Below are 15,730 nucleotides of genomic sequence, written 5' to 3' on the forward strand. Positions count from 1 at the left end.
CAAGGTGCTGCAAGCTGTGTTGTTTGTATGTAGTTGTTATCTAGACTCCAACCAAACTGTTGTTGATGTTATGCTATTTGCTGGAAAAAATGCCCAGTGACATCTTAAACAACTGATTATGGGGTCCTAAGCCTTACTTAAACTGAAATCTGCATCCTAGTTTATTACTTTTTTCTGATATCTTTTTTTCTATAGACTCTTTAATTAAGCTATCTCGGAAACTTGGTAATTGTACCCCTGTACTTGTTTCATCATGTTTAATTTCATAATTATATTTCAAGCACTGCTTAGTAACAGTTAATTTGGTTGGTTATTTTAGTTGAGTGTGTCAATGACTTTCTTTTCACATTTCCTCAACTATCCTATTAGTCTGCTCCTCAAACACATACTAAATTCCTGTGGAATGCAGTACACCCACTGCTTTTGGTCGCCTTTTGTCTTCATAATTGTAAAGTCAAATTTTTATTGTTGTTGGCTCGAGAAAAATACTTTTGATGCCAAGTTTCTGTGGTTGTCTATCGATTTTTGCATAGATTGAGGCAGCATAAGACAGGTAAGTGATTCTTGGTGATTCTTTCTCTGTCTCAGTCTCAGCTTCTTCCTCAGGTACTGTTGATTTTGACAACTGCCCAGTTTATCTGAGTACCCGTTCTTTCAGAAAACTATTGATAGGTGTTGTAAGTCTTTGGCAAAGTTCTGCTTGTCTGGCAGTATTCAAGCTCTCAGTGAATCAGAATCTTTTTTAAACAGATGATGTGGGTCAAGCAAGGAAGATAAGAGATCAGCATGTGTGGGTTATCTACATAGTCTGTGACCGAGGGGTCTGTCCATTCTTCTCGTAATAGATACATAGAGGAAAGTTAGCTGGCCCTCTTTTTCAAATTCCATCATTAATTTTATTTTAGAGTAGATGGAGTTTTCATATTCCAGGAACTCTACAAGTATTTTTTTCCATGTATTCGCATCACAGGACATCATCCATGTCTTGATAGAAATAGTCGTCCTAACTCTTGAACCAGGCTTTATAATTCCTTACAGAATGGACTGTCCTGCATTAAGTTTTCACAGTTTTGTTCCATGGCTACCACTTAAAGTAAGAACTTTGTCTTCTTGTTTGTTACCAATGCACTACATTTTGTTTTTTCAATATTCTGTGAATAATTTAGTGCACAGTGATTTATTACTTCAAATTTACTGTGTTTCCAACTTGTTTGCTAGTTTATTTACTGGTTGTTTTAGACCTAACAGTTTACATATTTTCATATACATCATAACTTGAATTTTCCACCAGGATGTGTTAAGAGTGACATATTTATGTTTCTAAATCTCTTTATGTTTTGCACCATGACACTATGTTTCCTTGCAGCAATTTTATAATTTCATTCTGGCACATCACTTTTTATGATGAATCAGAAAATGGTGGTAATTTTGCTGTATTTTGCTTTGTCAGCTACTCACATTTTTTTGCATGAAATTTATTCATATTGATTTTTAGCACAGTGATGATGCACATTCATCTCATCGATACAGTTTGGACATATTATTTTTTAAAATCATTATTCATGTTTTTAAGAAGGTATGCAAAATACTGTTATGCCACAGAATACTGTCCCTGATGGACACTTAAAGTTCATCCATATTCTACCTTGGCAGCTCCCGGAAGCCAGACCACCTGTGTTAATGACTAGTAGACTGCTAGTCAGGGAAAATTGCTGTGTGATTTACTGCAAACATGGAAGTTGCCATAGCATGGGGGAAGTAACCAGTGGCCAAGTCTGCAAGCAGAGGACAATAACATCATGGAAGCCGAGAGAAACTGTCGCACTAGTGACAGAGCAGAGTTTTGTAAGAAAGGCTAGGTATAATGCAACTTTAACAAGTATTCAGGTGTAGAGCTAGCAGAAAAGAGCCTCAGAAAAGTTAAGTTGCAGAAGTCTGAAGTCAGTAGGACAGCTGACAGTGAAGAAAAACCAGAGCACATGATGATGATGTCATTACCATCCTCACTGCCATGGAGCACATGGGAAGTGCCAACCCTTCTTAATACATGTCATTCCTGACTGATAGGTGCTGACTGCTGACTGCCCAGTGTGGGGTCATTTTCAATAGTGCCAAATGCCTGTCAGACACAAGAATATACCTCCCACTTTTCAGAGATTATTGGATGGTCTACATGGGGCACTGAAACCAAAGCAGTGTTTGATGTATCTGAATTGCATAATAGTGTTTTCAAAGGGAATGGAAGAGCATGTATAATGGTTGGAGGAGATATTCCAAAGACTGAGAGAATGGGATGACAAACAATAAGCATCAATAAATATCATTTTGCAGCAATGGAAGTAAATTATCCTGGGCTTATAATTAGCATGGAAGGTGTGAGAACAGACCCACATTTGGTGACAGCAATTGAGAATTTTTCGCCACCAAAGACAGTTAAATAGTGGCAGAGTTTCATCGGCCTACGTAATTTTTATCATTGATTCGTAAAGGATTTTGCTGACATTGCTGGACCTTTAAACAATTTGTTACTGAAAACAGCAAAATTTGAATGGTCTACCAAATTTCAGGTGTCATTCAATTCTTTAAAGTAAGCATTGAGATCATATCCAATTTTGAAAACAAATTATTTCTATTTTGTGATGCAAGCAGTATGGTTGTTGTGTGTGTCCTAGGACAGAATATAGATGGCAAAGAGCTTCCTGTAGTATATGCAGCCCAACAATTGAAAAAATTGAAGCAAAATTATTCCATGAATGAGAAGGTGATGGTAGAAGTAATCTATGGTATGACATACTTCTGCTGTTACTTATATGGCCAAAAGTTTAAGGTATGGATCTCACGGTTCTTAAATGGTTTTTGGGACTGAAAGACCTTTACTGCAGATTAACAAGTTGGGCCAGCACAGTTGGCAGAGCACTTGCCCGCAAAAGGCAAGGGCCCCAATTTCGAGTCTCAGTCCAGCACACAGTTTTAATCTGCCAGGCAGTTTCATATCAGTGCACACTCTGCTACAGAGTGACAATCTCATTCTGGAAACATCCCCAAGGCTGTGATAAGCCATGTCTCTGCAATATCCATTCTTCCAGGAGTGCTAGTTCTGCTAGGTTTGCAGAAGAGGTTCTGTGAAGTTTGGAAGGTAGAAGATGAGATACTGGCAGAATTGAAACTGTAGCAACAGGTCGTGAGTCATACTTAGGTATCTCAATCGGTAGACAGCACTTGTCTGCACAATGTAAAGGTCCCAAGTTTGAGTCTCAGTCTGGCACACAGTTTTAATCTGCCAGGAAGTTTCATATCAGTGCACACTTCACTGCAGAGTGAAAATCTCATTTTGGAATGATGGTGTTGGCTCCTGTTTCCTAAACGAGGTCTGAGACCCAATCCCTGTGAACCATCGAGTACTTCAGGTGGACCTGGAGCGAGACTCCTGAGTGCAAATCTGCAATGTCGATGAGATGATATTGGAGATCATTATGAATGAAACACACACAACAGTGTTGTAATATTATACAATCTTTATTATTGGTTATACAAACCGGTTTTCACCTATTGTGCAATCATGTGGTACAAAGATAAGTATGTGGTGCGGTGAAATTTTGTTGGATCAGAGATTTTAAACTAGTGCATGTACAGAGTATCTCCATTCCTACAGATGAAAAATATTAATGTTAGAATCACAAATAAAACAAGCAAGATTATGTGTGTAAATGTGATTTAAGCTTATTTAGCTAAGATAAAATATGTGACACATTAACTAATGAACTATAGACAAATTACAACAGTTGTACATAGAAGAACATAAATGAGCAATAAACTTTCATGACATACTCCAAAAATGTGCTGAATGAAATAATCTTGTCCTAAATTATGAACAGATGAAATACAATAGCAATATTAAGCAGGTGAGTGAAGCAGCTGTGATTATATATAGTATTTTTTAAATATTTTTAACACAATGAGAGAAATTATAATATCTGAAATGAAGGAAATGGAGCATGTGAATGGTAGGGGTATTTACAACATGGCCTGGATGGTATTATGAGTAGCATCTGCGGTTTTAAGTGGTGAGTAAGGGAACTGTGTCTGGTGATTCAGTACTAAGCTTGCATTGATGGACATGTGTTTATTAATCTGCATTATTTCAAGATAGCTCGTCTTCCTTCCTTTGTGGATGTGATGTAGTACTTCATGTTTCACCTTGTAACAACAGACTTCTTTGAGCAGGTGGTCTGCAAAAGTAGAGTCTAATTTTCTAAATTTCATCTTCTGTGGTGTTTCTTTAAGTGAAGACATATTGCCCTGCCAGACTGAGCTATACAAATTTGTAACAGTTACAAGTAATTTTATATATTCCATTCTTTTCTGCAGCTGAGATGCTGTCTATAGATTACTGGGCAAAAAGTGTCCAACAGTGTTTTTACATTCCTGGATTTAAGCTATTTGGCTGCATCCATTGAGACTTTTCCTATGTATGGAATTGTGCACCATTTATTGCATTGGTGAGGTAGTGGGTCAAGGACAGGATAAAGAAGAGAGTACAACTGTTGTTTCTGCTTTTTGTGCATGATGGAGTCCACAGAGGTAGGAGGATAGACACATCCACAAAGGAATGTAGATGAACTATCTTGAAACAATGGAAATTAATAAACACCTGTCCATTAACCCAAGCTTAGCAATGAATGAGCAGACACAGTTGCCCTACACACCACTTCTAACTGCAGATACACTATGTGGTCAAAAGTATCCAGAAACCCCCCCCAAAACATACATTTTTCATATTAGGTGCATTGTGCTGCCACCTACTGCAGGATACTCCATATCAGCAACCTCAGTAGTCATTAGACATCGTGAGACAGCAGAATGGGGGGCTTCACGGAACTCATGGACTTCGAACATGGTCAGGTGATTGGGTGTCACTTACGTCATACATCTGTACACAAGATTTCCACACTTCTAAACATCCCTAGGTCCACTGTTTCCGATGTGATAGTTAAGTGGAAATGTGAAGGGACACATAAAGCACAAAAGTGTACAGGCCGACCTAGTCTGTTGACTGACAGAGACCGCTGACAGTTGAAGAGGGTCATAATGTGTATTAGGCAGACACCATCCACACCATCACACAGGAATTCCAAACTGCATCAGGGTCCACTGCAATTACTATGACAGTTAGGTGGGAGGTGAGAAAACTAGGATATCATGGTAAAGCGGCTGCTCATAAGCCACACATCATGCTGGTAAATGCCAAACGACGCCTCGCTTGGTGTAAGGAGTGTAAACATAAGACGATTGAACAGTGGAAAAACATTGTGTGGAGTGGCAAATCATGGTACACAATGTGGCGATCCAATGGATGGGTGAGGGTATGACGAATGCCTAGTGAATGTCATCTGCCAGAATGTGTAGTGCCAACAGTAAAATTCGGACTTGCACCCCTTGTTGTTTTGCATGGCAGGGTCACAGCTCAGGCCTATATTGATGTTTTAAGCACCTTTATGCTTCCCATTGTTGAAAAGCAACTCAGGGATGGCGATTGCATGTTTCAACACCATCAATCACCTGTTCATAATGCATGGGCTGTGGCAGAGCGGTTACATGACAATAACATCCCTGTAATGGACTGGCCTGCACAGAGTACAGACCTGAATCCTATAGAACACCTTTGGGATGTTTTGTGATGGCAACTTTGTGCCAGGCCTCACCGACCAACATTGATACCTCTACTCACTGCAGCACTCTGTCAAGAATGGGCTGCCATTCCCCGAGAAACCTTCGAACACCTGACTGAATGTGTATGCCTGCGAGAGTGGAAGCTGTCATGAAGATTAAGGCGGGCCAACACCATATTGAATTCCAGCATTACCGATGGAGGGCACCACAAACTTGTACGTCATTTTCAGCCAGGTGTCCGTATACTTTTGATCACATAGTGTACTACTCATAATCCCATCCAGACCATGTTGTAAATTACCCCTTACTCACATGATCCATTTCCTTTGCTTCAGTTACTATAATTTCTCTTGTATTAAAAAAGATTTACATTGTTTAACCACAGCTACTTCACTCACTTGCTTAATATCAATATTGTATCTTATCTGTTTGTAATTTAGGATCTGTTAAAGACAAGATTGTTTTGTACAGCCACATCTCTGTAATATGTCACGGAAGTTTATTGTTCAAGTATGTTCTTCTATGTATGACTGTTGTAATTTTTCTATAGTTCATTAGTTAATAAGTCATGTATTTTATCTTAGTTAAGCAATTGTACATCACTTTTCACTGAAATAATTCCACTTGTTTTATTCAATTCTAACATTTAACATTTTTGTCTGTGGTAATTGAGATACTCCATACATACTCTAGTTTAAAATCTATTATCCAATGAAGTTTCACCATGCCACATACTCATCTTTATACCTGATGATGGCTTAAATAGTTAAGCAATCGTATATCACTTTGCACTGAAATAATTCCACTTGTTTTATTCATAATTATAACATTTAACATTTTTTGTCTGTAGTAATTGAGATACTCCATAAATACCCTGGTGTAAAACCTATGATCCAACAAAATTTCACTTTGCCACATACTCATCTTTGTACTTGATGATGGCTCAATTGTTGAAAACTGGTTCGTGAAACAAATAATAAATACTATAGAATATTACAGCAGTGTCATGTGTATCATTCATAATGTGTGAAGTATTCCACTAAGAACTGATGGAACAGTCAATCAATGCACTTTGGAGATCTATACACAGAGCTGGAGGCTGCCAGATCCCACACTGGAGAGCCATCTGTGATGTAGCAGCCACCGCCCAATTCTTTTCTCTACTGGCAATACTGCTAGATGGGTGCAAGCTGGCCTTCTGCCACTGATGAGGCACTGCTACACTGGGCCAGCTGAGGCATGGCCCTTTGGAAGACAATTCTGTATTACTGCCCAATAAATGTGTTATTGTCAATGATGTTTTCTTGGTTTTTTAGAGTGTAACTAGGTCCTCATTGCTGCATCCCACCCAGCTCTCTCTTGTGAATGTAGGAGCCTGTGACTTGACATGTAATACTTTTACACTGACCACCTTTTTGTCAGAATGATCAATGAATAAATCTGAGTGATTTCAAAGAGGCATAAACATGGGTTCTACATATTCATCATTCTGTTTGAAAGGTTTTACAGGTTCACTGCTAGCCATATTGTTATGAAGTCATAAACATCAGTCATTTACTGAATCCAGTCATTCCTCTGGTAAGAAAATAACCAATAGAGATCAATGAACTCCTCTCTGAAATTCTTTTTTATATTTCAAGAGGAGCTCAGGTACAGGGACCAATGACGGATCTGCTAATAATGCACCTATCCAGAAACCATAATGTGAGAGACAAAGTACTTTATGGTTTGGGAAATAGGAATAACTGTATACACAACAAACTGTTCCCATAAATGTCTATACATATATTTCAGCATAAAGAAAGATACATGTGTACACTGTACAAGGTACAAAGGCTGACTGGAACATTAACATGGCGGCTCGTCAGAGCAGTTAGAGTTCAAAGATCCTGCTTTATGTGTTCAATGTGACCTATCAATGCCACACAGCCCCCCCCCCCTCCCCCTCACAGTATGGAGTATGGCCTGTGAGACATGAGGGGAGGTCGTGTGGGTGTCGGTGTCGGGGTGAGTAGTGCGAGGCGGCAGGTGCACGAGTGGAAGCTCCATCTCCGTCAGAGTGGCGTGTGAAGGTGCGGTGATGGGCAGCAGATCCACATTGTAATCAGACAGCCAGCAGGGCAGATCATGCGTCGGCTGGCCCGGGAGTACAGGAGTAGAGGTGTGGGGAGGGGTGCGGCATGCGTGCGTGCCTGCCCCTAATGCAGATCGAGCTGTCCGAGGAGATGAACGCACGAACTCTTGATGGATTGCGCTCTTGGGGGAGGGACAGGACTATCTTGACATCTAGTTCCTTGTTGAGTGTCGAGTCTGCAGTGTCTGTTAGGAGCATGAACACACGGTCGTCAAAAGCGAAACTCGACACATCATCGATGCGGTTAGGTGGTACATTGCAGCGCAAGTTGAAAGTCGGTGACGAATCATCAGAAGGAGAAGACCCTACAATGGAATGAGCTAACTCATTATTGGGCATGGCAGTGGAAAATTCGTCCGGATGATCTGACTGGGACAGCAGAGAGGCGTCAGAGTCCACAAAAGCAAGTATGAGCCTGTGTAGTAAAACGGTCTGCGGGCGATCTTTAAACATAATGTCAAACGTCGTCTCGCCCCTCCAGAGTACTCCAAAGGGACTGAGATATGGAGGTTGAAGGAGTTGTCTAATGGAATCGTCCCTGATCATAATGTGGGATCTTGTGTTGAGTGTGGTTGACACATAAGTGTCCAGTGGGGAATGATTGACAGGCAGGTGTAGCTGTGCGTGTCTAGAGTGGGTGCGCGCTCTACTAATAAAGTCTGGGAAGTTAGGGAAATCCTTGGGTGCTTGAGGAAGAATAAGTTCCCCAGATAGAACTGGGTTCTAGCCGAAAACGAATTTGGAGATGGTTCCCTGTAAGTCAGGTTTAAAGGTCTAATGGAGACTGAGTAACACTCAAGGAAGTGCCTCAGACCAGAGGCAGTCATGGCACCTGAGTGCTGTTTTAAGGGTTCGGTGCATCGTTCCACTAAACTGTTTCTTAGCGGGTGGTAGGCTGTTGTATGAATTTTTTTAATACTGCAAAGGTTAGATAGAATCGTGTAAAGAGCAGACCCTGGTCGGTGGTGATGGTGGATGGGCAACCGAACCTAGCGATCCATGGTGAGATGAATCCCTTGGCCACAGTTTCGGCTGTGATGTTGGGTAAAGGAACAGCTTCCACCCAACGAGACATGTGGTCAATTGTGGAGAGGATGTATCTGTGGCCCTCTGACGGTGGCAGAGGGCCGATAAGGTCGATATGTACAGCATGAAAACGTCCATGCGGAATGTCAAACTTGGCAAGGGGGGGAGAGGTGTGGCATCCAATTTTTTTGCGTTGCAGGAAATGGAGCTGCGTGCCCATGTTTGACAGTCCTGCTTAACATTTTTCCAAACAAAACGCTCAGTGATGAGGCATGTGGTGGCACAGATGCCAGGGTCGGCAAGGTTATGCAAGGTGTTGAAGGCTTTTCAGCACAACATTGGATGGAGCAGCGGCCGCAGCGTGTTGATAGAAGAGTCATACCACACTTCGTTCAAAACGCCGGGGAACTTAGCTTTGGTAAACACACGCAATGTCTGAGGATCCGTGAGGAGAGCTAGAGATTCGTCAGGGCCTGGAAAGCGGCGAGGTCAGATAAATTGACGATGCGTGAGACAGTATTGATCTGCGAAAAGAAATCAGCAGGGATGTTTTCTGTGTCCTTGATGTAGCATACATCTATAGTAAATTGAGAGACCAGGTCGAAGTGGTGGAAACGCTGAGGGGGTGGGTCCTTGGGAGGGTTGCAGAAGGCATCCGCCAGTGGTTTGTGATCAGTAAGGATGAAGAAAGAACAGCCCTCAATGTCAGGGCGGAAGTGTTTGATGGCTTCATAGACTGCCAGAAGTTCTCTATAAGTGGAATATTTCTTCTGTGCTGTAGACAGTTTTTAGGGAAGAAATGAAGGGGTGAAACTGTATTGCCTTTGCGTTGCTGTAATATTGGCCCAACCACAATGTCGCTGGCATCCATAGTGATGAACAACTCGGCAGACGGATTGGGTTGGGTGAGTATGACAGTGTGAACTAATGCTGTCTTTAGAGCTCTGAAACCTGCAACATAGGTTCAGTTCAGTGGACTGGCTTAAGCCCCGAAGTCTGTTTGCCAGAGGGCAAGTCCACCAGAGGGGCCTACACGGTGGTGGCAGAAGGTAGATGTAGTAATTTATAGTACCCAGGAAACATCAGAGTTCTTTGTACATAGCCAGGGGTGGCAATGATGTGACAATCTGCACATGGGATTTGGGAGGCTGTATTCTGTCTGTGGAGACAGTGTAACCCAAAAAGTCACAGAAGACTGGCGAAATTGGAATTTATCTTTGTTGACCTTGACACCATTTAAGTTGGGGTCTGGAGGACCTGGTATAAATGATCTTCATAGTCCTCAGTTGACATGCTGAAAATGAGGATGTCATACAGGTATGCAAAGCAGAACTCGAACTGTTGTAAGATTGAGTCAATGAAATGTTGCCACATTTGTGCCACATTCTTTAAGCCAGATGGCATGAAGTTGTATTGGATCAAACTGAGCGGCATGATGATAGCAGTCTTTGGAATGTCTTCTGGTGCTACAGGAATCTGGTGATAGGCACTTTTACAGTCAATCACACTGAAGATTGTGGCATCCGATAACATATGGGTGAAATCGCTTATGTTCGGCACTGGGTAATTGTCCATGACGGTACGAGCATTTAAGCGTCTGTAATCACCACACATTTGAAAAGAACCATTGTGTTTGGTGATGATGAGGTGAATCGGAGAAGACCAGTTGCTGTCCAATGGCTGTAGAATACCTGCCTCCAGAAGTTCGTTAATTTGCTGCCGGGCCATGCAAACTTAGTGGGGTTGAGGCATCTAACCTTGTGCCTAATAGGAGGGCTGGCAGTGGTAATTATCTTATATGTCTTTCCATCAGTGACGGAAGAGACTGAGAACTACACACAAGGCCGAGTATTGTCTTGATGTGAAGTTTTGGGATGAGTGGGGTGCAATGAGGCCTAGCTTTTAGTGCAAGTGGGAAAAGGCAGCACGAAAAGTCACATGCCTATTACTTCAGTGTGGCGCGCGCTTGTTTGGAGAGATTAGCTGTGCGTGCAGCACAGAGTGTATTGGGCGAGAGAGGCGTTGGCGTCATGTGGGGAACGACAATGGCCACCGAATTACATGGTTGGCGTGCGAGATAGGGGGAATGTTTACCAACACACAGGATGGCTGCCTACATGGTGGGCATGTACGCCTTGTGTGCATGACTGTCATTAGAAGCACTGTTTGAAACACATGGCACTGCTCAAAGTGGGCATGTGGTTGGTGCAGAGATCACTGAACATGAATTGTCAGCCGCAATAAATGTTTTTGGACTAACCTGATGAATGTCTGTGCTGGTATTTGCTGATGAAGGTTGATCACGTGAAGGAACTTCGGATTGCAGTTGCAGCAGCGAGGTATGAGCCGTGGTGAGTTTGTTGAAAGTGTGAGCAATGCATTGATTCAATTTGTCACTTTGCTGACGGAGTTGTGCCACTGCGTCATACTCTGACAGTAGATTAGTGATGCAGGTCACAATTTTTTCTGTGAGGGTGGAGCACTTGCGAACCAAATCACATGTCACAGTAGTGCATACGGCTGATTTGCGATGCGAAGGTGAGAGCTGGTAGACTTGAAGGAGTGCAGTAGCAGGTGTATCTGCAGGTTGGTAGGTAACTTGGCAGACCATTCCGCCCACAGGGTAACGTCCAGAATCGTGTGTTCACTCACGAGTAGCTGAAGGTGGCACCAGGGTTGTGATGGAGTGCGGTCCCCCAGGTGTTCCTCATACAGGAACTTGATTATTAATTCCTGTGACGAGTAGGCAAGTTGGTCCAATATTGTCTTCTTGGCGAACTCGTATTTTGGCGACAGTGATGGTGAAAGGAGGAGGTCACAAATTAAATCTGAGTAGCCATGGAGGTGCGTGACGAGACATAGAAATTTAGAGTTGTCCTAGGTCACCTGATGTGACTTTAAAAGGTGCTCCATAAGTGTGAACCATGAAACAGGGTTGTCCTCGTATAAAGAAGGTGGCTTCAGCAGATGGCTGAGGGAAAGGGGGGGAGGGTGGCTTCGGCGTATTTTGGAAGGCCTGCTGTCCCATGGTAGGATAGGCTGTCCTATAACCCAGCACTACTGGTGTGGGCGTGTTACTAACAACACATCTCGAACAATGGCCGGTTGCTATGTCCCTGTTGAGTCATGGAAGCACCATGTGGCAGGCACGGTCAGTACCATGGGAATGAACAAATGAGCGGCATGTGAGGTAGGCCTGTAAACTGTACCGGAGGATAAAGGCACACATAGGAAATGCCACGGAAGGCCGGCACGGCAAGTGCAGACGGTACTGCGGAAGGAGTTGCTGAATTGTGAACAAAACTGTTATTATATATCTGCAGAAAAGGTCCAGTTCTAAGCTGCCACCACCTTGTAGCAAGCACAATATAGTCTAAAATGTTTACATGTGCACATGCTTATGTTTTTTTTTTTTCATAATATAAAACCTATTATTAGTCCAAAGTAGGGACCCACTGTGAGTAAGGCGGGAGGGGGGGGGGGGGGGCGAGTAGGGTGAGGGGCGGGGGTGGAGGTGGTTTGGTACTTGGTGTGTCAACAGCGAGAGTTTTCTGTGCACATTGTAAATGCACCCCATGTGGTAAGACCATAAATCACTGGTGAAAATTACTGGCAGTCACATTGTCACGGTACAACATTCCTGGATGGCGAAGCACCATCGGGTGTGCTCGGACCCACGTAGTCGAGAAACTGGGCGACAGATCTCGTGCTTGAGCCTGGCGAACTTGATGCATAAAAATGTCCATTATTAAATTATGAGGAAGGCAAAACTGGCATAGCTTGATAGCAGTTGATTGCATGTGCGTGTTGCATGAATGGCGGTATTGCACATGGCACTACTGTAACCGACATTGTGGAGTGTATAGGATCGAAGTATGTGTGCAAAATTTGGTGCCTTTGAACACTACACAAGCAATTGATTGTTGCGCAATTCTGGAAATCGTCCACTTCACCTTTCACATGTTGGCATGCACAGTCCGGTGACATGAAACCCAAGTCCATTGTTTGAGGTAACAGTGTAACACTTGGCCATTGTAGAGGTGCAAAGTTTGAGGTTAACTTCATTGGAGATCGTGAATCACTGTCCGTTAGCAGTGAAACAACCATTGGCAGGGGATTGGAGTGGCCTGGTAGTAGTAGCTGAGCCTCCAAATCCTCTTATAAAACGTTGGGTGATGCAGCCATGGCGTCGAACGTAAAACCTGTTGATTCCACACAGCCAGCGTGGAAGTTACAGAAGATGTAGAAACTTTGGGATCACAGGTATGGCAAACGGGAATACGGATAACTGTATACGCAACAAACTGTTCTCATAAATATCTATACATATATTTCAGCACGAAGAAAGATACACATGTGCACTCTATAAAGTACGAAGGCTGACTGGAAAATTAGCATGGCGGCTTGTCAGAGTAGTTAGAGTTCAAAGAACATGCTTTATGTGGTTGATGTGACCTATTGACACCACAATGTGATTCAGTGATACAGCAATGCTGTGATTGGAATCATGAGTGATGATATGTGATGTCACATTCAACTTAGGATACTTGCCTTACAAGCAATATCTGTCTGAATGTACTGTGGTGATAGTGACATATGGTGGATGTTATGTGATGGTCCATAACTGTATTCCCTACTTTGGACTAATACTAGGTTTTAGATTATGAAAAAACAGAAACATGTGCACATGTAAACATTTTAAGACTATATTCTGCTTGCTACAATGTGGCAGCAGTTTAGAACTGGACCTTTTCTGTAGCTGTATAATAACAGTTTTGTTCACAATTCAGCAACTTTTGAATCATCCTTAGAAAAAATGAGGTGGATTTGCAATAACTGGGTACTCAGAATTACAATCTGAGCACTGGAGAACATTTTTAAATAGGACTGAAACATCAGTTATCTGCAAAAACTGTTTATTCAGAAAAACTACATCTGTTCAAAATGATTCAGGAATAATAGGCAGAAATTCTATCCCTGTGTATCCTATCTTAGTGGATAGGCCCTCCTGAGGATTAAACATTGTAATGGTACCTATCTGAATACAAGTAATGATAGAAAATTTGTTTCATTACCATCATTAAAATCTCAACATCCTGTGTTTTTTTAGTAGTTCCCATACCATGGAGGTATCCAAATTCTTGTACACACAGGGTAAGTGTTAAATACAAGACCAAAAGCCTGGAGCTCAAGTTTCAGTAAAGCCATTCTGACAATGATTTGTATGAATTAATTCAAACCAGGCATTGCAAGCCTCTGTTTAATCCAGGATGGATGACAAATGATTACTACATAAAAAAAGGAAAGATAAAATCAAAATATGCTGGGAATGAGTGTGATCAGTTGCTGAGATGGACCTGCACATGTTGTTTACAATCATACTAACTTTAGCCATTAATGTTGTTTCACCTGCTACCAGTCTGGCAGTGTCTGCTCAGGTTGAGAGTGATGAGTATGTGTAGTCAGGTCTCTTGGAGTAACATAATGAAAAAAAAATAAAAATAAATAATGAAAGCAGCTAGATCTCATTTGACATTTTTCTGGGTGTGAAAATGCAGACGACAATGAAGTGGAAATGTGGTTGAACCAAGAGGGTTAGTAAAAAGTGACCAACAGTGCTATTGTGGATATGATAGATGAGGTAACAGAGATTCTAGTGATGAAGAGGCCAGTGTTGGTGGCAACAAAGTGTGCCACAGTTATGGAATGGTGGCATTAGAATTAGCATTGAGCTGCGTGTTGCAACAGAACACCAATTGATGTTAGCCTTATACGGAGGTGGCAGGACTATGCTGCTAAGAAAAGATCTCCTTCACAAAATAAAATACAGTTGATTTTTTTCTCTGAAAGAAAAATATGTACAGTAGTAACAGTTGTATAGAAGTTCATGCAATACATATGTGTTTACAGTAAATGTTTGAGTTTCTACTAGAACATTCCTTCTAAAGCCAACTCTAATTAATACTTTAACTGATGAAATAAAGTTTTACTGTAGTATTTATGTGAACATCAAGTTCTGAATCTATTTTTAAATAAAAAGGTCTTTAAAATTGTCACTCTTTGTGTAATTGGAGTTTTCCTAAATGCAAGCTCTACTTGGCCCCAATTACCTGGAATTACTAAGGTTTTCTGTATGATTGAAAAATGGCAAGTTGCTTAGTGATTCATAGCTTGCAGTACACATTAAACCCCCTATAATTTGCTTGCTAAATTAGTTCCAAGGTCAGTTAAAATCAAGGGCATTTCAACTGCAATAGGACCATACTTATCATCAGGACCATGCTTATAATCAAGATGGCGTAAGTTGATACCTAACTGTTGCAGTGGGCTGGGAGCGAAAGCTTACCTCAATCAGTCACTTTACAAAACTTTGTAAATGTCTCTGTAATGATGTTTCACTGTTGTCACAGCTCTATAGACAGTTACTGTTTTCACTTGCAGCTGTTTGCACTTCACAGTTGAAAATAGGCAACAGCACTGCTAGCTGTCAGGGATCTTCTTACATCAACTTGGCTATAGCGTTCTGGTGGAGCACAGATTATTTTTGGTTTCTTTATGAGATGCTGGTTATCACACATAAATAACTTGGATATTGGTTGTGTGCAGTAATCTCTGGTTTCGGTATAATGGAGCAGCACCACATGCCAGTGTTGTTGTGAGATGACAGATAATTGTCATCCAGATTTAATATTCCTTCACTTTTTACCATGTAGAGGCATCAATTTTATGATATACATAATTCATACCTGACATGTCCCACATCATTGAGGATTCCTCGTAATGGCTCTGGGAAATGAATGATGTATTTGATCTAGCATAACCTAATCACATGTATTTCTCCCTGAAGTGACAAATGAAATTTTGTGATGGGACCAAAATTCAAATCTGGATTTCTTGCTT

General features: G+C 41.7%; 1 protein-coding gene across 1 annotated transcript in view; it reads left to right on the plus strand.

Annotated features, from left to right (window-relative positions):
- LOC126267969 (ATP-dependent 6-phosphofructokinase-like) overlaps positions 1-15,730 on the plus strand; it is a 368,583-nt gene that overhangs the window by 244,765 nt on the left and 108,088 nt on the right. The gene's annotated exons all lie outside the window — the stretch shown is intronic.

This window comes from Schistocerca gregaria, chromosome 1, assembly GCF_023897955.1.
Source record: "Schistocerca gregaria isolate iqSchGreg1 chromosome 1, iqSchGreg1.2, whole genome shotgun sequence".
NCBI lineage: Eukaryota > Metazoa > Arthropoda > Insecta > Orthoptera > Acrididae > Schistocerca > Schistocerca gregaria.